At 41.2% G+C, this 27,672-nt stretch overlaps 1 pseudogene; it reads right to left on the bottom strand.

Annotated features, from left to right (window-relative positions):
• Positions 1 to 3,620: 3,620 nt before the first annotated feature.
• On the bottom strand, positions 3,621 to 5,546 carry LOC117086273 (annotated as a pseudogene).
• Positions 5,547 to 27,672: the final 22,126 nt, after the last annotated feature.

Here is a 27,672-nt window from a genome sequence, read left to right as displayed (position 1 = left end):
TCAAGTTGACCACCATGGGCTGTAATACGTCATATTACCTACTGTATAATATGTCATGAGGAGGGTCTTGGTTTTGTCAGGTATAGTGATAGTTCAGATAAAATTGAGGGAGATTGTTAGAACTTGGGGTCCCAGGAGGAGGTAAAGTGAGATATCTGGGGCCAGATAAACCAGGGCAGGATGCTTGGGCTGCAGGAATTTGTGTACCCTGTTTTGTGGTCATGGGAGACGCCCAGAGGATGGGCAGCGGGGGTAGCCACATGGGGCAGGAGTACCAAGGACAGGGTTTCCTTAAGAGTTCTTTCTGTTTTGAAAGATCACTGTGTTCTGTCCGGCAACGTTGATAGCCCTTCACTTAAAAAATCAACTCTCCTGCCTCCGTTGACATAAGTGTTATAAATTAAGTGGCCAACTTTGTGGGCCAACCTATATGGCTTTTCCTCGGAGTGGTTGTGGCTTTGAATCTGTGAAAAGTCAGTTTTCTCGGAGTTGAAGCCATTTTTACCATAGGCTTTAATCTAGACCTGAGCTTACACACAGGTACCCGTGCATCTCAATGGAGAGCAGATTCTCTGGAATCTATAGAGAGAGACTCCAGGGGCCCAAGGCACACGAGTATTGGGAACTGCATTGCGGCTTGCCACCCCGGGAGGGGCAGAAGCTTCTGCCTAGTGACAGAGGAGATGGAGTGGCTTTGGTGCCACTTTGGGCTTATGTCTTGGGTGGCAGCAGCCATAGGTGGCAGTGGCACCCACAATGGCAGGAGGTCTCTTGTGTAGTGGCTTTATGGAACCTTGTGTGGGTCGATCAGATCTTTGCAATCTGTTTGGTGCACCTTCATGGGCATAAGAAGCTTTTGCTATAGTTCTTCCTAGGAAACCAGGGCTGTAGAGGAAAAACATAGCATGTGCCCTGGGAGCTGAGAGGACAGTCCCATGAGTCCATGCCACATATCTTCAGGGGACTCCCAGAAACTGCTGGGGGGATTTTGAAGGTGGAGAAAGTCAAGGTTTCTGCAATAGCAGGTGGGAAAAAAAAATGTTAGAAATAGTGTGTGAACATGCTGCCCTCAGGCCAGTACTGCTTAAGAGATTTGGCTTCCATACAGGTTAAGAACAGGTAAGATTTTCTTTTTCCGCTTTTTCACAGCATACCAGGCATTCCATATAATGAGGACCAGCTGCAGGCAGCAATGACAGAAAGGTCTTCTGACATCATCCCTGCCCATTCATTGGTTTGACAAGCTGTCAGCTCAATGCAGCCTGCGATGCCTCCACGTGAGTCACTCTGCTGGCTGCTGTCAACACGGTGGATGTACATTTTCAGTGCTGATAGCACAAACAGAAAATGTTGGAATGGTCAATTTTATTGAATGAGAACATGATGAAAACTTGGAATCTTGAACTAAATGCTAACTTTGGTATGGTTTTATTTTGACAAACTCAATTCATGGTGCCTGTTTATTTTAAATAGGATGCTAAAGACTATTGTAGGGTGTCTTTCTTTCTTTTTTTTTTTTTTTAACGTACCACCACTTTTCATTTGTAGAGTGCAGTGAGTACTACTGTATTACAATGGATGTTAACCTTTGCATAATTTATGTAAATACCACCCTTGTTAACAGCATTTACATTACTGACTGATCCAGAGGTAGCTGAAAAACCTCAGAAAAATACAGTTTCACACTTCTTTACTGAAGTGCTAGGTTAGTAATCACAGCCATACCCATTCACATATACCAGGAAACAGTCAGAGGCAATGTATGTAATGTAGTTCCTTGTGAAATCGTATCTCACTTAAAACTTATACTGAATCCCAGCACTTTGGGAGGCCGAGGTGGGCAGATCACAAGGTCAGGAGATCAAGACCAGCCTGGCTAACATGGTGAAACCCCATCTCTGCTAAAAATACAAAAAATGAGCTGGGCGTGGTGACACGTGCCTGTAGTCCCAGCTACTCGGGAGGCTGAGGCAGAAGAATGGTGTGAACCCGGGAGATGGAGCTTGCAGTGAGCCAAGATTGCGCCACTGTACTCCAGCCTGGGTGACAAAGTGAGACTCCGTCTCAAAAAAACACAGTGAAACAAAACAAACAAAAAAACTTATACTGGCCAACCTGTAGAGCGAGTCTCATAGTATTTAGAATAGGACTGACTCAGAGATAGTTTAAAACCTCACAAAAACATTTTTTGGCTCCTTTATTGAAGAGGCAGTTCAGCAGTAATGACGATAGGCATTTGCTTATGTCAAGAAACAGAAAAAGGGGTATGTGGTTTGTACTATCAAATATGTTTTCATATATACATGATAGTATGCTGGTAAATATTTGACAGTAGGTTCTGTGAAGAAAATAAAAACCTTGATTTGTAGTTTGCCGATTTTGATGGTGTAAATACTCCCACTATATCTAACCTACCAACAAGATAGTACTGAATGTGGAGTCAGGAAGAGACGTGCAGTAGCAGTAGATGTGGATATTATTTTCACCGTACAGAGTCAACAATGTAAGTAACCTAAACAACAAAGATCATAGCGAAATGTAGCAGCCTAATTAGAAGTGATGAGTGTTGGGTATTTATTACTTTTGTTTTTAATATAATTTAATAGTAAGTTTATACATTTTAAATAATGACTGTGTTTAATAACTGGCTTACAAAATTCCTGAGAATTTAACAATCAGCAGCACTTTTAAGTCAATATAAGATGATGCTAGCACATCACTATATTTAAGTATGTGTGTACAAATATATTTACATATATATACACATACATAACTACATACACACATCTAATTATATCAACCTATAAAGATACCACTGGTATTTCATGTGGAAAATGTTAACACGTACCATAATAGTTACTAAACTAAGGGTACATATTTTCTCCTGACAACCATGTTGGGTTGCATTATGGAAGTGAAACATACCCAAATTTGCTACATGAGCATACTCATAAGGTCTACAAACATCAGGGACTTTTCATATATATATATAAATTTTTTTTTTTTGAGAGGAGTCTCACTCTTGTCACCTGGGCTAGAGTGCAGTGGCATGATCTTGGCTCACTGCAAGCTCTGCCTCCTGGGTTCAAGCTTCTCCTGCCTCTGCCTCCTGAGTAGCTGGGATTACAGGCACACTCCACCATGTCTGGCTAATTTTTGTACTTTTAGTAGAAACGGGGTTTTGCTATGTTGGTCAGGCTGGTCTGTGACCTCAGGTGATCCACCTGCCTCGGCCTTCCTGAGTGCTGGGATTACAGGCATGAGCCAACGTGCCAGGCCCACATACCTGTTTAATGCTGTGTCATTCAACCTTTATATGCTTCAGATTCTACTGTGAAGATGAGTGAATGAATAGTGTCCAATATCTTTACAATAAAATTTAGGTATTACATTTGGAATACAACACTAAACAACATAAATTTTTGATAAAAGTTTTTGCTGCATTATTTACACAGAATTCCCCTCAGTGCAAATTTCCTAATGAAAAGGTTTAATTTTTCTTGAATGCTTTCACGTATTCAAACAAGACATCATATTCTAGTAATTTCTGATATTCTTTGCTTTCTCTAATTTTTAAAAGCTGAACAAAAATTTGACAGGTATATGAAGCCTTCTAACATTCAGGATGTGCAAAGAGCTTTCGGCCTTGTGTGAATTCTCTGATGTGTGGTGAGAGCTGATTTTTCACAGAAGGTTTTCCCACATTCACTACATTTATACGGTTTGTCTCCCGTGTGAGTTCTTTGATGGACAATGAGATTTGACTTCACACAGAAGAATTTTCCACATTCATGACATACAAAGGATTTCTCTGTGTGTGTTCCCTGATGGATGGTGAGGGCTGACCTGGGGCAGAAGGATTTCCCATTCATAGGGCTTCTGCCCTGTGTGAGTTCTCTGATGTTCAGTGAGGTTTGACTTCGCACAGAACATTTTTCCACATTGGTTACAGTCATAGGGCTTTTCTCCTATGTGTGTTTGCTGATGGTTGATAAGGTGTGGTTTCTGGCAAAAGGCTTTTCCCCATTCAGTACATTCATAGGGCTTCTCTCCTGTGTGTGTTCTCTGATGCTGAGTGAAGTTTGACTTATCCCACAAGGTTTTCCCACATTCACCACATTTGTAGGTTTTCTTCTCCTGAGTGAGCTCTCCAAAGCTGGGTGAGATGTAACTTCTTGCTGAAGTTATTCCATTTTCATTGTGGTCAGAGGGCTTCCCCCAACCTGTACTATCTGATGTTTAAAAAGAGTTGAGTTTTCCCAAGTTTTGTTACTCAATTTATAATCATGGGGAATCTTTCTTGTGTAAGCTCCCTGATGGATCATGAAAGTTGAATTGTCACAGAAGATTTCCTATATTCATTGTATTCATAAAGATTCTCCCTTATAGGCCGGGCATGGTGGCTCACACCTGTAATCCCAGCACTTTGGGAAGCTGAAGTGGGTGCATCACTTGAGGCCAGGAGTTTGAAACCAGCCTGGCCAACATGGCAAAACCCCATCTCTACTAAAAATACAAAACAATTAGCTGGATGTGATGGCATGCACCTGTAGTCTCAACTACTCAGGAGGCTGAGACAAGAGAATTGCTTGAACCTTAGAGGTGGATGTTGCAGTGAGTAAGATCCCACCACTACAATCCAGCCTGGGTGTAAGAGCAAAACTCTCTGTAAAAAAAAAAAAAAAAAAAAAAAAAAAAAAAAAAAAAAAAAAGATTCTCCCTTACAAGAATTATCTGATCTGATGTCCAAATCTAAAATCAACACAGGAGGACTTCTCACAAATACTGCATCCATATGGCTCCATTTCCAAATGAGTTCTTTGAGCTTTCAACAGTGAAAGTTCTTCCACATTCATTATATTTAGAGTGTCTCTCCTATCCAAGATTAACTCTTATTTGTAAAAAAAAAAAAAAAAAAAAAATAGGAATTTTCTCATGCCTAATATCAAGGAGCAATTTCTTGCACACATTAAACGCATCAGGCTTCTTTCTGGAACACTGCTTTTGATCAATAATTAAACACAAAATATTTTTCAAACTCATTTCATACAAGTCACATATTTTATAAGGAAAATTTCTTGAAGAAACAGGGCTTGTATCCAAATTGAAAGTTTTTCTTATTCTATTACCACTTTCTATGCTTACTGTTTTGTTTTTGGTGAACACAAACTCCCAAAAATACTTGTCTCGGTTTTCCTGGCCATTCTCTGACAGGTCATCAACTTTCCAGTTCCTTTCTGGGTGGCACTGGCTTGGAAATCCTTCCTCTAATATTCAGGAGCCCCTTGCTTTATCTTGAAGATCACTTCTGGCTTAGTAATACAACACCTGGCTGAGACCAGATTGCTGCAAGTTTCCAGAATCACATCTCTGGACAGCATCTCCTGAGCAGGATCCAGCAGATGTCACTCTTGCTGGGTAAAGTCTACACATACATCCTTGAATGACACTTGTTCTCGGGATTTGTTCATTTTCTGTGTAGTGGAGGAGAGAGAAGTCTCCATGTGTGGCTCTGATATGTGCTGAGCTTAGAAATGCCTCTTTTCAATGAGTGAATGTAAACATTTATTTCCTATTGATTTACTGCCAATTCAGGTTCTCTTTCTTAAACCTGTTCCAGACCTTTCGCTGGCACACACACTTCAACGACTTCGGGATCCCACCACTCCCTTGTCAGGTGCGACCAGAGGCCAGGGATTGTTTCCCATGAGGGACTGGAGGCTGGGGAAGGATGAGCTGGGAAGTTGGGGGAAGCCAGGGATGCACATGCATATTGTAGAGTTTTTTTCCCCAAAGCCCCAAAAGCCAGTCATGCAGAATATGCTGTGAAATTGCAAAGTTTGTTTGGCCAACTTCAGCCCATCAGCCCTGCCTGGGCTATAGAAGAAGAGAAGAAGGAGATGAGGAGTCCAGTGAAGAGTAAGAAGCTGTTGGGGTGCACCATGGGGGTGCTGGGCATTTCTGTGCCCACTATATAGGGATAGGGAAGGGAGCGTGTTCCCTTCACCTGGAACCTAGTGAGGAAAGTGTTTGGAGAGCTGCTTGCAGAGATGTGTAAGAGTCTCCTAGAGCGTGGGGCTGGGGGGACAGGGACTGGTTTGACACTCTCAACAAGAAGAGTTTGAAGGAGGGGGGCTGGGCCAATCAGCTTTCTCTGACAGTAGAGTGGAGACAGGTGGTGGTTACCTGAGCAAGCTGCATGTTGACGATAGTGAACCCCTTGGATGTGGCTTCTGGAAGGAAGCCAGCCTAGAGTCATCCTCAATGGGAGCTGACTCAATGATCTTCTCAGGGGGGAAAAGGGATTCTACCTTGGTAAGAGTTCTTAGTTGCAGATGACAGAATCCCTGCCAGTCAGCGTAAATAGAAAGGAATTTTCCAGAGGGCGTTAGTGACTGAACAAAATCTTGGGAATAAGTTCCTAGTCTGCTCTCCTAGGACCAAGTGTCAGAACCTCACCAGAGAGACTGTCCTGACAAGGGAGCTGATGCTGGCCCTCCACTGACTCCAGGGCTGAACGGCACCTGGAGACACCCACACCAGCATTATGGAAGCCACACCCACTTATGGACACACCCACCAGAACCGGGGAGGCCGTGCCCACCTGCCTGTTTGCTCATGTTTAACTTCAGTGTGAAAGCCTCACACGGTGCCTCTGATTCGTAGAATCTTTGTCACTTGTTCCTGCCCTGTACTAAGAGAACTGGAAAATGTTGTGTTTCAGGTTATTCTTTGGGAAGCTGAGTTCATACTGTTCATGCATGCCAAATTGTAAGAGGATGTGCAAAGGACAGTTGCCCACTTATCGTGATGGACAGGTTTTGGCTGCTGGAAGTCAGAGCTGAGTGGAGAGTTCTAAGCAGCCAGCTGAGGGACAGGAATCTAACTCTATGTCAAAAGGGTTAGATGTGGAGGTGCCCAGCAGGAGGTTTTCCAAAGAGACAGTCACAGAGCTACAGGAGAGTAAGAGTCTGCAGGGAACGTTCGCCATGCCACAGGGCGCCAATGCCCTGAGCAGCTTCTCCCTTCAAGTAAGTCTTTTCCTCCATCCCCTCCTCCCGTCCCCCTGTACTGGACCCCAAAGGTCCACAATCAGAAACTAATGAATGGGGTAGGAGATGGAGTAAGAAGTACAGAGAAACTGAACTGTAAGAAGTACAGAGAAATTGAATTGTAACAAGTACAGAGAAATTGACCTCCTTGCCTACTGTAGGGGTCAATTTCTACTGTGTTGGGGGATGGGTAAGTTTTAACTAGGGGAGGAGCTTGCAGTTTTGATTATTTGGTTATTACACTGGGTGGATATCCTTAATGTTTGAACATGATGTGAAGACCTTTTTATTATCTAAGAATGATGGGGAAAGCTATGGGATCTCACTTAAGGTTTCATTCCAGAGTAGGGAAGAAGAGGGCCAAAGAGCACATTGATTGGGCAATGGGAGAATGAATAAGGTGATTCTGTCTGCTTTCTGGCAAGTCTGGTTTATTCAATCAGTTGGTTATAAGAATGATTGTTATAAAGATATATTTATTGTTGCTTCAACTTTAATCAAGTTTTTAAAAATAATGTCAATTGAGAATACAATTGAGAATTTTATATATAGAGAGAGAGAGAGAGAGGAAGGTGGACAGACACAGTGGTGCATGCCTGCAATCCCAGCACTTTGGGAGGCCAAGGCAGGTGGATCACTTGAGGTCAGGAGTTCGAGACCAGCCTGACCAACATGGTGAAACCCCATCTCTACTAAAAATACAGAAATTAGCTGGCATGGTGGCCATGCCTGTAATCCCAGCTACTTGAGAGGCTGAGGCACAAGAATTATTTCAACTCAAGAAGTGGAGGTTGCAGTGAGCCAAGATCACACCACTGCACTACAGCCTGGGCAACAGAGCAAGACTTTGTCTCAAAAAAAAAAAAAAAAAAAGGAGGGGGATGGGAAGGCAAGAGAGACATTCCTAAATTCTTGTTGCTAGTGTTTTTAATCCCTTCTGGCTAGTGAGAAAGAGTAAGAATGAGGGATCAGCCTGGGTGTGGAACTCACTTTCCAGACAAGGACAGACTTTATAGTGCCACTGTGCCATTCTCTTTTTAAGTGTTAGTGTCTTTTATCCCCAGAAGAGCCCCAGGAGGTAGGTATAATCACCCCTACTTTGTGGGTAAGGAAACTGAGCTTGGACAGGTTATGCACTGTGTGCAAGGCCACATATCTTTGAACAGCAGAGTGGGAGACTCAACCCCTTAATCTTACTTTACTGCCCAGTTCATTCTTGCTGAGTCTTAGAAGATGTGTCTATCCCAGTCTGTTTCCTTTAAGAGGCCACTCCCGTTACCAGAACATAGCTGGTTTTTACTGAGCACTTGAGATTTAAGTCACTGTTCTGTGCATTTTATGCTTTTCTCATTTAATACTCCCATAAGCCCTATAAGATAGGTAATATTACTATCCTCATTTTACAAAATGCAGAGAATCAGGCAAACTTGCCTGGAAGCCATGCAGCTTGTAAGTGGTGGAGTGAGGGTTTATTTTCAGGCAACCTGGCTCTAGTGCAGACTTGGTTTTTTTGGCTTGGAATTCTGTCATTTTTCTCAGTATAGTGCAGACTCCTAACCATTATGCTTTGACATCATGGAATGCACCAAGGCTGAGTTAAAAGACAAGGGGAACTGCCCACCGATTCTCAGCCTTCCAGAAAGAGAGTGGGAAGTCTTTTCTCTTCTGTCCCTTTTTCTCTTGCCTACCTCTGCAATTTTCTCCCACCTCGTGGGAGGGTTCAAGGAGAATCGTCCTTTCTTTCTGAGCCCTGGATGCCATTCCCCATTCTTCCTCTATGAGTTTGATCCAAATAAACCTTCTCTACCATGTCTTCAAAACCACCTCTCACTCTGATTTAAGAGCTAGCGGTAGAAAATGTCTTAGATGACAAACTGTCTCCATGGGCCATTTTGCCTGGAGAAAATGTCATCTGGACAGCCACATTGGATGAGGAGAGACCCAAAAATGTAAATGGCTCAACAGAAGAAATAAAAAATAATTTGCTGAGGTTAGCTGGTGGGGAAGAGGAGGGTCTTGACACATTGCATGATGAAGCAGGAGCCCAAGTAGGAGAAAGAACCAAAGGGAATCTTCTTTTTCTCTTTTGAGACAGAGTCTCTTTCTGTTGCCCAGCCTGGAGTGCAGTGGTGCGATCTCAGCTCACCACAACCTCCACTTCACAGGTTCAAGTGATTCTCTTGCCTCAGCCTCCCAAATAACTGGGACTATAGGTGTGCACCACCATACCTGGCTAATTTTTCTATTTTTAGTAGAGATGGGGTTTCACCATGTTGGCCAGGCTGGTCTCGAACTTTTGATTTCAAGTGATTCTCCCACCTTGGCCTCCCAAAGCACTGGGATTACAGTTGTGAGCCCCCACACCTGGACCCAAAGAGAAGCATCTGAGTGCCACGTTGGCCAAGGGACTTTGAAGAAAGAGACTCACATTCAGTGCTGTGTTTTCTGTAACAAGCTACGCTATAATATCGGCTGTGAAGTCTGCTGTGTGTTGCTGGCGTGAAAGTCTGCTATGTGTTGTCTTGAACTGGTGACACTTTGAGAAGCAAAACGTTTGAAGTAGTGTCCTACAGGCAGTACGCTGGGAAAAGGCACTGCTCTTCTGGAGGGTGGAAGCCGAGATGGAGGATATAGTAGAAGCATGAGCCTGAGAGGATTTGAGAAAACATGAGTTACCTCTTCTTTCCAAGGCACTTTGGTGTGTTAGGAGGAATCCTGGATTTGTTAGGGCGTGTGGGATGGGCATTGGAGCTTATTTTTGCCTAATTCACAGTCCAACAGTGAAAATTATTTGAATTATCTCAATACTAGACTAAACTTGACCTCAGCTACCTGAAGTACTTGGGGTTGCCAATAGTTGAATCTCTCCTTGCCCCATGCTCTCAATTTTTTTTTACTACTGACTTTTCAACTCATTCTCAGTCTCTGCTTTCATAAGCCTCTCCCATTTACCATAGAATTTACTTTCTCCTCTGCTGTAACCTTGGCTCCATTTCCTGGCTTCTGGTTTTCTCTCTCCTTTGTAACTTATCAGTTCAAAAAGTTTTCCTGGGTAAAAAATTTCCCCTAGGTCAGCCAGCTCCTGGAAACACCCCTTCTGTTTCCTTCTCCACCCTTACTCCTCATTCAGTCTCTCCCAGGCCCATGTGCAAAACTGGGAAGAAATCGGAACTTCTGTAGATGTAAGGGAGAGGGTGCATTGGTCAGAGTCCAGCTGCAGGCAGCAGAACACATTCCAGCCAGTTTAAAGCAGAAAGGGATTAAGTGACTTACCAAATTATTGGGAAGGTTGTTTATAGGACCAGCTGTCAAAGCCATACTACAAAACAGGGACACCAAGGCAGCCACAATCTCCCATAAACATGACGCTGCTCACAAAATTTGAAATCTCCTGCAATAGCTGCATGCTCTAGAAATACCCCATCTAAGCCACAATCAGGAAGGCAGTAGAAATCGGATTCACAGGACACCAACATGACCGGGTGATATAGCACGATAAGGAAGTCCCTGCTCTTTGACAGCTTCAGAATTCGACATATCTGCTACAATCCACACTCATAAAAGAGATGGCTGACGGCTGGGTACTGAGACCATACTAATTCTGCCGTAGTAGTGTTTGCCTCCAGAAATAACAGAAGCAGAAGTGTGGCATTCATCTCACTAGCCATCTCAAAGCTTTCACCAGTGATTCCAATTGGTAGAATCCAAATAATATCTAGAACTCTATTGCAAGATAGCCTGGAAAATACTGTTTGACTTTCTGACCCTCTGCTGTACAGGCAGACACACAAAAAGGTGGGAAGGGATGTTGTGCTTGAATGAACTGTGTTTACTACAGTGAGTTATCTTTGCTCTTCAGTGGCTCTTCAGGATCCCCTTCTCTAAATAGATTTATCGCCCACCTCTTTGGTATGACAGAGGATAGTCCTGTTTGCCTGTTTGGCTCAGGGAAGGATGACTCATAACCAGGCTATTATTTATCACAGATTGCATCATAGCCTCTTCCAACTTGTTGCCACAAATGTAGTAATGGCTAAGGATAGATAAATCCCACTCCATGACACTGGGCCACTGCATAGCTTTACTTGCAGTCCACACCATAGATGGCATGGCGGCTACCCTGTAGATCTCTTTTTTGGGACAGAGATCAAAATCAGAAAGAATAAAACCCTTCAGACTTTTTTTCTAGGAAAATAGAAGTAACAGGTCAATTTATTTTCAGCACCATGTCTGAATGATCTTCATCTCTCTTGCAGCTGGAAACAGCACACACTATCTTTTCTCTTGCTTTTGTTCTTGATTTTTTGTTTCAATCTTTCTATGTTCTCCAGTTATGTTCAGTTGGTTCTAGTCATTAGTAGACTCTTCCTGAGCTAGTCCAGTTCCATTGGAAAGAGGAAATACTGGAAACCTCACTAGAAAATAGAGTCGATTTCTGGCCTAGTTTTTGCAGAGTTTTGATGAGCCTCTACAGTTTTGGTTGTTTATTCAGATTGAGCTTCTGAATCTCTTGAGATTCACCCCTTGCAACTGGTAAGCCAACAGCCTGCAGGGAAAAAAAATCACACATTTGCTGGCTGATACTTGGAAAAATGTCTGTCTTTTTTTTGTCAGATTTACTAATTTGCGTGTGTTCCAAAGCTGAGGTCAACTGGTTGAAACTGGAGAACTGATTTTTAACAATTGAACAATCCAACAGTGAAGATTATTTGCATTATTTCAATACCAGACTAAACTTTATTTATTCTTACTTAAGGTTGAAGGGAATATGTGGATTATTAAAAATTATAGGGATTGAGCCCAAAATACAGCTTTTCTACAGAAGCTGGATTTTCTTAAAGAAAAATATAACTTAAAATTTATAATAAATGTGAAGGATTGGATCATAGAGTCAGAGTATTTGTATTTAGAAGGGAATTTGCAGGTTTCAATATTCCTGATAGGTTATCTTCTGTTATCTTGGGTAAGTGGGTGTTAATGTAAATATGATTTAGGTTTTCATCCAATGTTAGAAAATTCTTAGGAAAACACAAGGATGCATTTGTTTAGAGGAAGGCAATGACATTTATTACAAAAACCCCATGTTATTAAAGTATCTCTTCATAAGGATTTGATGTTGGTTCAAATTGTGGGACTAGTTATATGAAGTTGTGAATGTTATACATTCTTTCTGAGTTTATTTCTTCATCAATATATAGTTCAACCTTTTCTATTCTCACCAACATGTTGCTTAAAACAGCTGAATTTAAGGATGATAAAGAATATTCCATTATTTATTATTCCATCAAGCCAATAGAATATTCCGCAAATATTTCTGAGAGTCTTAGGGTGCCTTTCATTAACCCCCATACAAATCCACTTAGCTATCATGTCAACCATCATGTGGAATGCACTTTTCTCTTTAATTTTTGATGGGTACCTTTATATCTGCTGGCTGCTAGTGAATAGTGCTGTCTCATGATGTGCAGCACCTCTCCAATGGCATATTTGTCCTGGTGTGGCCATCAATATACGGCATGCCTTGATGTGTCAAAGCTATAAGGTGATTTGTAGCCAAGTGCAGATAAGACTACCTCATTCTATGTATTGCTTAGGATGTTTGTGGTTGAGAATTACTAGAAAACTCAACCAAATATCACTCAAACAAGTGGAAATTGTCTGTTGAACAATAAAGTAGATGTCCAGAGGTAAGAAAGCATATGTACCTGTGAGGATTAGGTTAGGTAGCAAGAAACAGAGACCAAAACTAACAGTGGCTTAAACAAGCTTTGTTTCTCTCTCACATATATAAGGCCAGAGATAGGAAAGCCAGGGCTTCTACAGTAACAGCACTCAATAGAATCTGGAGAAACTTGCATCTTCTTCTAGACTCCTCCCAGCTCTGCCATTTCCTAAATCAGTCCCCATGGACTAAATTGGTAACTGGAGCTCCAGCCATTGTATTCATACTCCCAGCAACTGGAAGAAGAGAAAGATGAAGATATTTGTGACCTGGTGTTCTTGTAATGAAGGTTCCCAGAAGTTGCCACATGACACTTCTGCTTATATTCCCTCAGCCAAAGCTCAGTCACATGGACACACCAAACTGCAGAGAGATGCTGTCTTTACTCTGGATGGCCAGATGCTCAGCAAAACCAGCTCAGCAATACCCCATGGAAAATGGGGAGAACAGTTTTGGAACAGAATTGTTGTTGACTACCATGGACTTCAACTCTGTGCTCCTGTGAGTCGCTTGGCTTTGCCTACTCAGTGTTTGGTTTCATTTTAATTTGGTAACAAAACTATTGAAGCAGTTTCAGAACATGCCCATTGTGACTGTGTGCAAAGAGAAGAGGTGGCTTTTGGACATTCTCCTAAAGGAATGTGAGAGAATTTTCTCACAAGACCCTATCAAGGCTAGATCGAGTCTTGCTCACTTTTGGGCCAGTCAATGGCAAAGCGGAAAAGACTACTACTAGATGGGTCAAGTGCATCCCCTGACTGAAGATGAGGCCCATTTCCCCAGAGTAAGCTTCTTGGTCAAAAAGGAAGAGAGATAACTGAACAAAGGTGGGGTTATGTTAAGAAAAACAAAGAGACAGAACAGATGTTGGGCAGGGGACTCTCTGGTCTGGGCCAGAGAAGGGTGGCACTAAAACCCACTGTTTCTGGCTCATGGGCACACGCAGGTTCCAGAGAAATGACTCTTAAAGTTTTATTTATTTATTTATTTATTTACAGGGTCTCACTCTGTCACCCAGACTGGAGTGTGGTGGCCCAAACATGGCTCACTGCAGCCTTGACCTTCCAGGCCCAAGCAATCCTCCCATCTCAGCTTCTTGAGTAGTTGGAACTACAGGAATGCACGACCTCACCTGGCCAACTCTCTTTTGAAAATATTTTGTAGAGATAGGTTCTTGGTATGTTGCTCAGGCTGGGTCTTTGTGTTATTTATTTATTTAGTTGCTTGTTGTTTTCTTTTACATTCCTTTGTCATCTTAGGACCCAGACATGAATCCCATGGCAAAGATGTCAATAGCAGGCATCACATTTTGCTGACCTTTAAAATAGGGTATTCATAACCTGGTCAAGATCCTTGTGTTCAGGTCTCCCTTCCCTTAATGTAAGTTTCCTGTCATAAATTTCTTCACTCTTTCATGCAAACAGATTCCACAGGGCATAATGAGATGGAGAGAGACAGCTCCTATCCAAGTTGAAACTTACATTATATATAAAATGGAAATAGTAGTCACCCATCCCAAAAGGTTGTTACGAAACTTAAATATATGGCCTTTAAGTGTAGGTTCTCACTTCTTCACACCATCGAATCCCCAGACAGCAGGATATAACACATGGTAGTAAATAACACATAGTTAGATGTTTTGGCATTAGATTAAACAAGATAGCACATGTAGATGCTTAGCATACAGTAGGCATTTTATAAATGTGAGTTCTTTTCCTGCAGAGGCTCTTGATGTCATCTGTTATACCTATTTCAGGGGAATTTCAATACCTGTGGTCTGTGTCCTGAGTTCCTGGTTTATATTTAACATCAAAGCCAAATTCATTTTTAAACTTCCCCCAAACTCATGTCCCAGGCTGAAACATATAGGAAGATGATTTATTTAATTTTTTCCTGGGAGAGGAACGAGCCCAAGAGTAAAAGAGAGAGTATTCTTTCACTGTCACTCAGCGGAGAGAAGTTCTGTTGAGGTTGTGAACATGAAGAGTTGAGTCCAGTGTGGCGAGCACTAAGCAATATGGAAATCAAACAGACCTGGGTAAATTGGCTTGACACTTGCAGTAGTTGTTGAATGAAACCGTATTTTAATGAAGAAAGAGGTCATTGTCAGTAAATGCAATTTAACTATAATGAGGTTGTAAAAACTTGCATTTTATTATTGATCCTACAAGAACTATAAGTAAGAAAAGAAATCATGGAAATTATAGGTGACTTTCTTTTTATTAGGCAATTATGGTTTTTTTCAGACAAGGCATGGATGTTTTCTGAGGTGTTTAAACTTTGTCTAATCATATAAAAATTACCATAGAGCATTTGCCATATTCTTTCTTTTTTTTTTTTTTTTTTCCGTTTTAAATGGTAGTTGTCCTGTAGGTGCTTTTTTATATTGGACAGAAAGTGTATTCTTAATGGTAAAGGCTCCCTGATATAAGTTTACATATTTGTTCCTGTATGGCATGGACATCCATGAAATCAGATTGTATTAAGTTATTCACTAGAAGCAATGTGAAAGGCTGCCTCATCCAATAGAGTTGATTTTATTTTTTTTATTTCCCAGGAAGATGACTTCAGTCAGTCATTCCATACCTAGGGTGAGATTGGGATCAACTCTTCCAGGAGATGGTTAGAAGACGGACTTCCCTCTCTCCTCAAGCCTCATTCAATGGTGGCTCCTCCCTGGGCCCGGAGTCTAGGCCCGGTCTTGGGAAAGAAATCTCTCTGTAGAGTTCACCAGAAACGACATAAAACTTACAAATCAGATTTTTTCCTTTAGAAAAGTTGCTAGTGTTTTACCAAGTTCTTTTACACATCAAAATAATTTCTCACTTCTGCATTCTCTTCACTTCTAATTTTAAATTTCTCATTTGCTCCTCCATGGGCATCCATGGATCATGGTTTTGCAGTGATGAAGAGGACCAAGAAGTCCTCTGCTCTCACATGACTCACGTGTTCAAGAAAGAGACAGACTGAAATTGAGTAAAGAGAAAAGTAAAAAACTATGGTAATAGCAGATCATAAAAGTGCTGTAAGAAAGTGAAACAAGATAAGGTGATAAAGAGCGTTTGAAGGCCACATTAGGTGGAGTGCTCCAAAGGCCACTCGGAGGAGGTGACGTTTGCTCTGGGACCTGGTTGAAGGTATTCTGTCACTCTCTACCTGGAATCACAGCTATTCATTTTAGTCTTCCATTCTAGATTCTAAGTTCCTTAAGGGCACTGTCTTTCTCTAACTGATCTTTGTATCCTCTAGCGCTCACAGCCTTATGCCTTCTACTTGAGAGGTGTTCAATCAACAGTTGCTAAATGAATGACGATGGTCTCATATTGACCCACAAAGCCCTCAGAGCTAAGAATTGTTACCCACATATACAGAGTGGCCAAGTCACTTGATTAAAGTAGTAAGTGAGGTACCACCATTCCATCATGCTTTTCTTTCTGGAAGCCCATAGATAGTTCTTTACAACAATGTAAATGCAATTTTAGGTAGGGGATTTTACACTTTTTGAAATTATGGAAATACCAGTTTAAAAAATACAGAACACCACTACAAGATAAAAAAGGTGACAATTCTTCACTCTGACTGCAGGGAGATAATGTTTTAGGTAGGATACAGAACAGGAGAATGAAACTATATCTAGGATATAGTTATCAGTTTTTGAAGCCTCTGAGTGGAGAACTGCTTTAGATCACAGACATAAAAGGTTTGGAAGCTTACAATTTAATTCTAATTATCTAGGACCTAGAAAATTCCAACACTTTCCATGAAGTGGTACTAGGAAGTGGGGAAGTAGCATTGTGGAAATTCAGGATGAAAATGAGGAAAACTCTTCAGTTACCATCTGGTTTACTCTGATATGACTTCATTGCTCTTTAGTGACGTTTACTGGGCTTTGTGAGATTCACCTTTTAACCTACGTTGGTGTATTAGAGTTCTCCAGAGAAACAGAACCAAAGGGATATATATAGATGAGGGAGTTGCTTTTATTACTAGGAATTAGCTCACACAATTATGAGAAGTTCCAAGATCTGCTGTCTGCAAGGTGGAGAGTCGGGATAGCTGATGGTATAGTTCTAGTCCAAGTCCAAAGCCCTGAGAGGTAGGAGAGCTGATAGTGTAAGTTTCAGTCTGAGTCTGAAGGCCTGAGAACAAGAAGAGCTGCTGGTACAAGTTCCAGTCCAAGTCCCAGATAGAAGGCTGGAGAACACTGATGTTCCAGCTTGAAGACAGTCAGACAGAGAGCAAATTCTTTTTTGTTCAGTCTTTTGTACTCTTTAGGTCTTCCATTGATTGGATAAGGCCCACCCACATTGTGGAGGTCAATCTGCTTTACTCAGTCTATCGATCCAAATGTTACTGTCATCCAGAAACACCCCCACAGACATACTTAGAACAATGTGTAACCAAATATCTGGGCACCCTGTGGCCCAGTCAAATTGACATGTAAAGCTAACCATCACAGATGGAAATTTATGTTTCTAAGGGAACCTATCCCAGGGAAGATGTCCACAGGTAGGGTTTTTTGAACTATTGATCGGAAGATAAATGTTTCATTGGATAAGGAAAATGTATGAAGCTTAGATTACAGCGATGGAATGTGCTAAATTTGGGAATCTAGGAAAATTTGCACCAAAGAACAAGACATTGTGGGAGAGCAGAGAAGAGGCTGTTGGATGTTCGCATTATTTTAAGTGCAGTAGTGTGATGAGCCGAGAACATAAGGGGCATTCAGTTAGATGAAGCATGCCTGGTATTGTCCCCTCATGTGAATGGCATTGTCATGAGAAAAGCCACCTGCAAATGAAGCAAGCTGTCATTAGGAGTGGGCAACAAGGAGTCCAGGAACATCACTTCGGGAAAGGTCTGTTGATGAATTTAGGGAAGGTTTGTGCAATGAACACAGGATGAGATTACAAAAATCTTATGGTGCAAATCCAAATAATTGTACTTGAGGATAAAGATTCTGAAACTTCTTGAACAGTGCAGACCTGGCACAGTTTTTGCTGACTCGGTCACAGGCAGTATAAACTTAATACACATTGCTTCAGTTTTTCCACATTGTGTTTTTCCTGTACATAGGGCACCAGGAACTATTCCTCTCAGGACTTTATTAGATTGGCCTGAACTATCAGCAACTGGGGTGGCTTGCTGCTATTATCACCTTTCCTGTTTCTCATTGCTACCCAGGAGAGTCTAGTCCACCAAAAATGGTTATAATCAGATGATAGGCAACTTCCTGGTGCTTACACTCTTGGACAATCCCCTTCCCCTGAGCGTGAGTTGGACTCACTAACTTTTAACAAACGGGATATGGCAAAAGTGATGAGATGTCGTTATGAAAAGATTAGGTTATAAAAAGACTGGCTTCTACACTCTCTCAATCTCTTTTAGATCCCTTGGCATAAGGAAAGCAAGCTTCCTTGTTGTGAGCAGCCCTATGGAGAGGCCCATGTGGCAAGCAGCTGGTATCTCAAGCCAGCAGACAGCAAGGGCCTGAGGCCTGCTGACAGTCACATGGGTGAGCATGGAAGTGGACCCTTCTCCAGCCGAGCCTTCAGATGACTGCAGCCTTAGCTGATATCTTGGTTGCAGCTTTAGGAGATACACTGAGTTGGAAGACTTCAGTTAAACCTTAACTGGATTCACGACTCACAGAAACTGTGAAATAGTAAATGTTGTTTTTAGCCACTAAGGTGTGGGATAGTTATGCAACAATAGATAACTAATATATATAGAAAGAAGGGGAAATCAACAGAGATACATGAAAGAGAAAGAACATACTTCAGCGAAGACTTCCCAACTTGCAGTAAATTATAAAACAGCACATGACTAAACCTGCAGAGCTGTGCTTCTGAAAGCTACACTCATCACTTGATACATTTGTTTAAACTCTTTGTAAATTGTAAGGGACTTAGTACTCCTAAAAATATTTTTCTCCTTTCTATCACTTTACTGATATTCTCTGTTTAGGGAGACATTGTTCTTACACATTATTCTTTACTTCTTTAGACAATTTCCTTGGTTCTTTGAACATATTTAAAACAATTGATTTGAAGGCTTGGTCTAGTAAGTCCAAACTCTGGGCTTCTGCAGAGACAATTTCTATGACTACTTTTCTTCTTTGTATGTAGGCCGTATATTTTGTTTCTTTGCACATCTTGTATTTTTGTTGTTGTTGTTGAAACTAGGCATTTTAGATAATATAATGTGGCAACTCTGGAAATCACATTCTCCCCCATCACCCTGGCTTCACATTGTTATATTGTGATATGGCTTAGCTATGTCCCCACCCAAATCTCACCTTGAATTGTAATAATACCCATGTGTCAAGGGTAGCGATAACTGAATCATTGGGGGCCATTTTCCCAATACTGTTCTCATGGTAGTGAATAAGTCACACGAGATCTGATGGTTTTATAAATGGGAGTTCCCCTACACAAGCTCTCTTGCCTGCCACCATGTAAGATGTGCCTTTGCTTCTCCTTTGCCTTCTGCCATGATTGCAAGGCCTCTCCAGCCATGTGGGACTGTGAGTCCATTAAACCTCTTTCCTTTATAATTTATCCAGTCTCGGTTATGTCTTTATTAGCAGAGTACAGACTAATACGTATTGTTTCTCCACTTTGTGACCTCTCTGAATTAATTCTGTCAAGTCTGTATTCTCCATCATTAATTCCTCTATTGTTCTGCCCACCCACCAATATTCATTAGCAAGTCATTAGGAAAACCTCTCAGCTCTAGCTCTAAAATCTGTGCCCTCTCCTCCAGCTGCACTGCTACCACTCTAGCCCAAGACACCTGCTTCTCTCTTCTAGGATTCTCCCCAATGGACTTCTTGCTTCTGCTTTACCCTTCCATCTTCTGTTCTCCCCCACAGCATCCAGGATGGTCTTAGGTTATAAAAAGACTGGCTTCTACTTGGTATCCTCCACCAAGGCTAGCACTGTGCTTTGCACATGGTAGATGTTTAATCAATGTATACTTATACACAGTAAATACACCTCTGTTACTCCTCTGCCTATTCCCCTCCAGTGGCTTCCCTTCCAGAGCCCCTGAGGGCCTGGCTGATGCAGGCCCTCTCTACCTCTCACATCTCCTGTCCTTCCACTCTTTTCCTTACTTCCTGGACTCCAGCTCCCTGGTTTTTCTTCAATTGCTCAGACACACCAGGCTGACTTTCATTTTGGTGTCCTTGGATTTTTTTCTTTCTTGCTTGGAACATTCAGCCCAACACCTTCCTGGGATTACCTCCTTTGTATTAGGGACTTCTCAGCTCCAATGTCACATGCTCAGAGAGGCCTTCCTTACCATGCTGTCTAACGGAGTGACTCTCCCCAAGTCCATTTCAACCCCATGGTCCTGTCTGATGACAATCACAGTAGCTATTACTTTGGAAATTATCTTGTTTGTTTAATTGGTTGTCGTAGTGATACTCTACCTTTTTCTTGAGAATATAAACATCACAGGAGCAGGGATCTTAACTGTATTATTTTCCCGCATCTGGACAAGTGCTTAGCACATAGAAAGTAATAGGTGCTCAATAAGGTATTTGTTGAATGAATGAAGAAATAAATGAATGGGCATACATGTAAAAGTAGTAAAGCAAACTGTGTGGGCTCAGATCCACATTAGGAGGAAGGACTGAAATAGTAATAGTAGCCATAGTAATAACTACTATAAAAATATCAGATATGACTCATCTCTGGGAGTGATCTTCATTGTCATCTCATTTTCCATGAAAGAGAACTTGGCTTTTTGTCACATTCTCCCTCTACCAAAAAAAAAAAAAAAAAATCAAATTTCACCAAGTTTTAGTTAAGTAGTGGTAAATATAGCACTCGGCATGTGCCAGACCTATTATAAACCTCTTGCATGCACTAACACATTTAATTCTCACAAGAACTTTATGGGGTAGGTGCTATTATTATCTTTGTTGTAAGATAGGGAAACCAAAGCATGAAGATGTTGGATTAAACCACGCAGAGTTTCATAGCCCAAAGTCACTGAGCCAGAGGTGGGAATGGAGCCAGGGGGTGAAATGAGGCACTCTGGCTCCTAAACCTGTGTTCTTAGCCCCCACACCAATGGCTGAGCTAGTGAAGGCATTGGAGAGAAATGGTGGAGAGCAGTCTATCACACAGAACAAGGCACAGTAGTAGAAATCCCTGCTAAGCCTCTCAGTTCTTCCTTTGTTGTTTCATTTCAGCCAATAGCTGCTCTGTTGCCTCATCAGCTCCCCGAAACAGACCCTGTCACTTGATGGGGACGATTGCCTTCTAATCACACGAAGCACACTCACCATTCCACTTAGCATGAATGTTCAAAGGATCCTCTCTTAGAACTAGTGGATAATGATAAATTACTTTTCCCAACACACATTTGTTTATTCCACTGTCACATGAATAAAGATGTTCAAGTATTAGGATTTGGGGTTGTGGTTGTGAGAGATGTAATAAGGTTTATCTTTCTAGTTTATTTTCTTCCTCTAAACAAAAAAGTATGTTAATTCCAATTACATTTCTTTCTCTCCTCTCCTTCCCTCCCTCCTTCCTTTTCTTTCTTTCTTTCCTTCCTTCCTTTCTTCTTTTCCTCTCCCTCCTCCTCCTTCTCCTTCTTCTTTTCTTCTTCTTCATCTTCTTCTTCTTTTCTCTCTCTCTCTGTCTCTCTCTCTCTCCCCTCTCTTTCCCTCCCTCCCTCCCTCCCTCTCTTTCTCTTTCTTTAATATGAGATGGGGTCTTACTACATTGCCCAGGATGTCAAACTCCTGAACTCAATAAATCCTCCTGCCTTAGCCTCCTGAATAGCTGGTATTCAGGTATGAGCCACCGTGGTTGGCTTAAATATACTTCTTGACCACAGAAAAACTGTTTACTCTCTGGCTTTGTCCTTAATTATATCTGAGAAACAAAGGTATCCCATAAAATCAAGATAAAAGTGTAAATTAGAAATAGAAAAGAAAGAAGCCAGAGAAATGCAAATTAAAACCATAATGAGATATCATTTTATATCAATCAGAATAGTTATTAATAAAAAGACAAAAAACAACAAATGTTGGCAAGGATGAGAAAAGGGAAAGTTTTATACACTGTTAGTAGGAATTAGTATAACCTCTATGGAAAATAGTATGGAGACTTCTCAAAGGACTAAAAGTAGAACTACCATTCAAACCAGCAATCCCACGATTGAGTATCTGCCCAAAGGAAACAAAAATCATGATACAAAAAAGACTTGTATGTTTATTGCAACACCATTCACAATAGCAAAGATATGGAATCAACCTAAGTATTCATCAATGGAGGACTGGATAGAGAAAATGTGTTATATACACAGTGGAATACTATTCAGCCAAATAAAAGAATGAAATAATATCTTTTGCAGCAAGATGGGTGGAACTGGAGGCCATTATCTTAAGTGAAACAATTCAGAAACAGACAAATATTGCATGTCTTCACTTATAAGTGTGAGTTAATGTGTACACTGGATGTAGAGCGTGGACTGATAGACAATGGAGACTTGAAAGGCTGGGGGTGTTGGGGTGAATGATGAGAAATCACTCAATGGATACAATGTATGTTATTTGGGTGATGGATACACTACAACCTCTGACTTCACCATTATGCAATAGATCCATGTAACAAAATGACACTTGTACCCCATAAATTTATTTAAACATTCTTTACAAGAAACTGGCACAGAAGTAATATCCTCTAATAACCATTAAATATGAAAAAAAAGGCTTGAAAATGTTGACCCTTGGGAAGGGGGGATATTGAAGGTCTTGGGATGTGCTCCTTGTCTATGCAATGTGTTAAGTCACAGACATGTCTCCCCCACCCACATAAACTGATGAACATCTATCCATTTAGGAAATAAGCTGTCCTAGGTAACCCCCACTCCCATCCTACCACCCTTGACCTTTGGCTTGGTGGCCTGGTTTGTCCCTGGGCATGCCCGCAGATCTCTTATCTCTAGATGTGATGATCAAAGGGAAGGTCTTAGCTCATCAACCGTGGGACCCAGAATGACCTGCTCTGGATAAGCCTGAGCAGCTGAGAAGAGACCTAGCCTTTTGCTGAGTGTATGGGCTAGAAATTAGAGTATTGCATGTATTTAGGCAAAGACATTAAGCTGCAAGTATTTCGCTTGATAAATTGGGTGATTTACTCATAGGTGGGAATTGAACAATGAGAACACTTGGACACAGGAAGGGGAACATCACACACCGGGGCCTGTTGTGGGGTGGGGGGAGGGGAGAGGAATAGCATTAGGAGATACACCTAATGTGAATGACGAGTTAATGGGTGCAGCACACCGACATGGCACATGTATACATATGTAACAAACCTGCATGTTGTGCACATGCACCCTGGAACTTAAAATACAATTTAAAAAAAATAAAAAATAAATTGGGTGATTTAGACCATATTTATACTCTGGATTTCTGGGAAACAGTAGCAAAGCATAATAATCACACGTAGAAAATTTTGAGGATGAAATCACTTTTATAGAATGTTAACTTTGGAAAGCCCTTCAAGGTCTTCCAGTGCTGTCCATTTACCAAATGGAAGAGGAGCGAGATCTGGAAGTAAACTGACTTGCTGTAGCTAGCTGGTGGCAAACTAAGCCTCAGAAAACCCAATAGAGTGCCCCTTGCTCCAAATGATGCCACTCATCATAAAACTTGATTTCACCCAGCATTCCAGCAGAATCATGTGGACTGAGTAATAGCTGGTGCCACACATCAGCCCAAAGATGGTCATTTGTAAAAAGCCAAGCCCACCTAGAGCTTAACTAAAAAGCACAAATGTGTTAATGTAACATTCCTCTTGATCTCATTCCCCCTCTTACCAAATGTCCTATTACTTCTATTTCCTTTTTTAGACACTTGGTTACAGGAGATGTCTGTACCTGTTGTTTCCTCTTTTCACTGTCTATGACTAAGTAAAATTTCCTGGGTAGACATCGCTTTAACCCCCTGTAATTGGCTTCTTTTTTTCACCACTTTGATAAAGCTGCTTTGGCAAAGGTCATCGATGGTGTTACATTACCAAAGATGATGATGGCAGATTTCCATACCTTTCCTTTTTTTTTCTAGAACTCTCTATTGCATGTGCTACTGTCGGTCTTTCTTCCATCTTGCAGAGGTCCTCCCTGGCTACCTATCAGGTTGCTTCTTGCTCTCTTCCTATTTCCTTGAACATTTCTTCTGTGTCTCCTTTTGTAGTCACCTCCTAACCACCTAAAATTCTTGTTCACCCCAAACTTGTTCCTGTTTTATTATTTTACTGCTTTCTTGGAGATATCTCAGCCAACCTCAAGGTTTTAATCTTCATCTGTTTTGGTTACACGTTGCTACAACAAACCACCTGAAACTTAGTGGTTTCAAATAGTAACAAATTATTATCTTCACAATCCTGTGGGTTACCTGGGTGAATCTTCTTTGTGCAGTATTGGCTAAGGTGCTAAGAGGGTTGATTGCTCAAAAATAGCCTCACTCAGATAGCTGAAAATTGGTGCCAGCCACTTTATTGGTACAACTGAGGACCTTAGTATTCTTTTTCTTTTTTTTTTGACAGGGTCTCACTTTGTCACCTAGGCTGGAGTGCAGTGGCATAATCTTGGCTCACTGTAGCCTCGACCTCCCTGCTCAAGTGATCCTCCCACCTCAGCCTCCTAAGTAGTTGGTGAAACTACAAGTACACGCCACCATGCCTGGCTAATTTTTGTATTTTTTGTAGAGATAGTTTTCATCATGTTGCCCAGGTTGGTCTTAAACTCCTGGGCTGAAGTTATCTGCCCACCCCAGCCTCCCAAAGTGCTGGGGATTACAGGTATAAGCCACCACAGGCAGCCATTATTGTTTTATATGCTACTCTCCTCATGGCTGCTTGAGCTTCCTTACAGATGGGGGCTGTGTTCCGAAAGAAAGGAGTCCGTGGAAGCTGTTGGTTCTCATAAGACAGATTTTAAAGTTCCGTCTGACACTTCTGCTGCATTGTATTGGTCAACACAAATCACAAGGCCAGCCCAGTGGAAATAATCTACATTTATTGATAGGGAGTGGTACTTGTATGCAAGAAGGGAAGGAATTGATGGTGGACATATTTGGAGATTATCTGCTATGCACTCTCATGTGCAAAATACACTCACTCCTCCCTCAAATTCTCATTCCATATGGAATCAGCTCAAAAAAAAAAAAAAAATCAGCTCAAGGAATTAGCTCAAAGTTTAGGACAACATCAGTTGAAACAGGCATCAGTGAGGATGAGGCATCCCCAGTCTACTCCTTGAATATAGCTTTTCAGCTGTGGTTTCCCAGATGTGAAGATCCATGAAACAAAAACTCAAACGAGGCTGGGTGCAGTGGCTCATGTCTGTAATCCCAGCACTTTGGGAGGCCAAGGCAGGTGGATCACTTGAGGGTCAGGAGTTAGAAACCAGCCTGACCAACAAAACCCCATCTCTACTATGGGGAAAAGACAAAAAAACTTAGCTGGGCGTGATGGCGCACACCTGTAATCCCAGCTACTTGGGAGACTGAGGCACAAGAATTACTTGAACCCAGGAGGCAGAGGTTACAGTTAGCCAAGATCACACCACTGCACTCCAGCCTGGGTGACAGAATGAGACTCTCAAAAAAGAAAAAAAAAAGTGCCAATGATCTCAGAAGCTAACATAAAATTGTGAAAAAAAGGACAGAATAAAGCAATAAATGTTTCTGCTCAAAAAAAGTTGAAAACAGGAGACACATGGCCCTACTGTTCTTAGCAATTTTGAAATCCAACTAGGCACATGTGGCCATTTTCTCTGATTCCTGGGGTAGAGAACATTCCCTAATTAAGAGTTCATTTCTGAACAGTATGGAGATTTGTTTAAGAACTAAAAGTAGAACTACCATTCCATCCAGCAATCCCACTACTGGGTATCTACCCAAAGGAAAAGAAATCATTATTTGAAAAATACACAGGAAAATGCATGTTTATAGCAGTATAATTCACAATTGCAAAAATACTGAACCAATCTAAATGCCCATCAGCCAACAAGTGGATAAAGCAAGTGGTATATATATATATATGTGTGTGTGTGTGTGTGTGTGTGTATATATATACACACCATGGAACACTATTTAGCCATAAAAAGAGATGAAATAATGGACTTCGCAGCAACTTGGATGGAGCTGGAGGCCATTATTCTGAGTGAAGTAACTCAGCAATGGAAAACCAAATTCTCGCTTACAAGTGTGAGCTAATCTATGAGGACGCAAAGGCAATTGAATGATATAAAGAACTCTGGGGACTCCAGGTGAAGGGTGGGAGGGGGGTAAGGGATAAATGACTATGTATTAGGTATAGTGTATACTGCTTGGGTGATGGGTACACCAAACTCTCAGAAATCACCACTAAAGAACTTATCTACGTAACCAAAAACCATCTGTACCCCAAAAACTATTGAGATAAACATTTTAAAAAATTTAAGCAGTAAGTGTAATAATAATTTGAAAAGATCTGAAAGTCTTTGATCCATGCGGAATAGTGTATAAACTCTTTTTTTCAGAAAGCTGTTTGTCAGTGAACATCATTATGTCCCCTTCAAATTATTCCAACATTATCAAGAACCTAAAACATGTCAGATGCACATAGTTTTAAATAAAATCAATAAATAATGAAAAAAAAAAAAGAGTTTGTTTCTGCTCCTTGTGAGTGATTTTCCATGGCTGTTAGCTCTTCCCTCTGGAATCTTGACTTTTCCTTCTAAATTGCCCTTCCTTTCCTATAAGAAATGCCCTGTGTCAGTAGCTAAGTAGTTTTCTTAGCCTGCTCCCTGCCATTAGGAAGTCTAGGGTCCAGGGACTTCTTTTTATTTTCCACTATCTGTCCCTTTGAGTTAAAGCAGATATAATTCCTTTAAAAAATGTTGTGGGCTTCCTGTGTATCAAATTATAATCCATACCCAAGACAAAAGAAGTATCCGTAAGTCTCTTTGAGACAGAACCCTCAAGTCAGTGTGTGGTGAGGCAAAACATTTATAATTCTCAGAAGTGCTATTGTCCAGTTAGGAGGGTCTAGAAAATCCCTTTAGCTATTTGTCTAATTGGGAGGTCCATGAGGCATCACTTTAAATCTTGTTGATAGTTCAACAAAGTTTCTCACAACCATAGCCCTGATCTGTTCTTTACCTGGAAGCTATGTTTTCTTGGATTGGATTTTTGTCCTGTGGTCATTTCTTGCTTTGAGAATCATTTGTTTTCCAGATAATCTGTGAATATGAACCGTATAAAAAAATCCCATCAAGCAAGACTTGCCTTGGAAATATTGCCTCTAAATTCTGCTTGAAAATTGAACAGTTCTGTCTTAAGCTCATCTCACTCCTCTTCTACTTAAAAAAAAAAAAAAAAAAAAGCTGCCATTCTGCTTAGAAATCTTCTTAGCCAGATACACACATTTATAGGTGTTCTATCTTTCCTGTCACTGTGGGCAATATTCACCAATTATTCTGCCAATCCATAACCATGTCCCTGTTAAATTAAATTTGGCCTTAAGCTTCCTCCACACTTTGAAATTAAATTTGGCCTTAAGCTTCCTCCACACTTTGAAACCTATTGCAACCTAACTTAAGAGTATATTCTTGTAACAAATAGCTGAGTCTCAGCCAACCATGGCAGCCAAGCTTTGGTTAATCGCAGGCTGCCAGCTCCCTGTAACGTCCTTGAGAAAAGAAATCACATCCTAAGAGAAGCTATGTTATAGTGATATAAAGCCCATAATCTGGAGGTGTAGTGTCTGCATTGACATCTCATCTCTACCGTTTACCACCTGGATAATTCCAGGAAGGCTACTTAGCCATTTGGCACCTTGTTTCTGCATCCTTAACATAGGCATGATACTAACAGGTAAGTAACTT

Source organism: Trachypithecus francoisi, unplaced genomic scaffold (assembly GCF_009764315.1).
Source record: "Trachypithecus francoisi isolate TF-2019V2 unplaced genomic scaffold, Tfra_2.0 Lachesis_group1, whole genome shotgun sequence".
Taxonomy (NCBI): Eukaryota; Metazoa; Chordata; class Mammalia; order Primates; family Cercopithecidae; genus Trachypithecus; species Trachypithecus francoisi.
The sequence above is the reverse complement of the archived record's forward strand: the minus strand, read 5'-3'. Positions and strand labels throughout refer to the sequence as shown.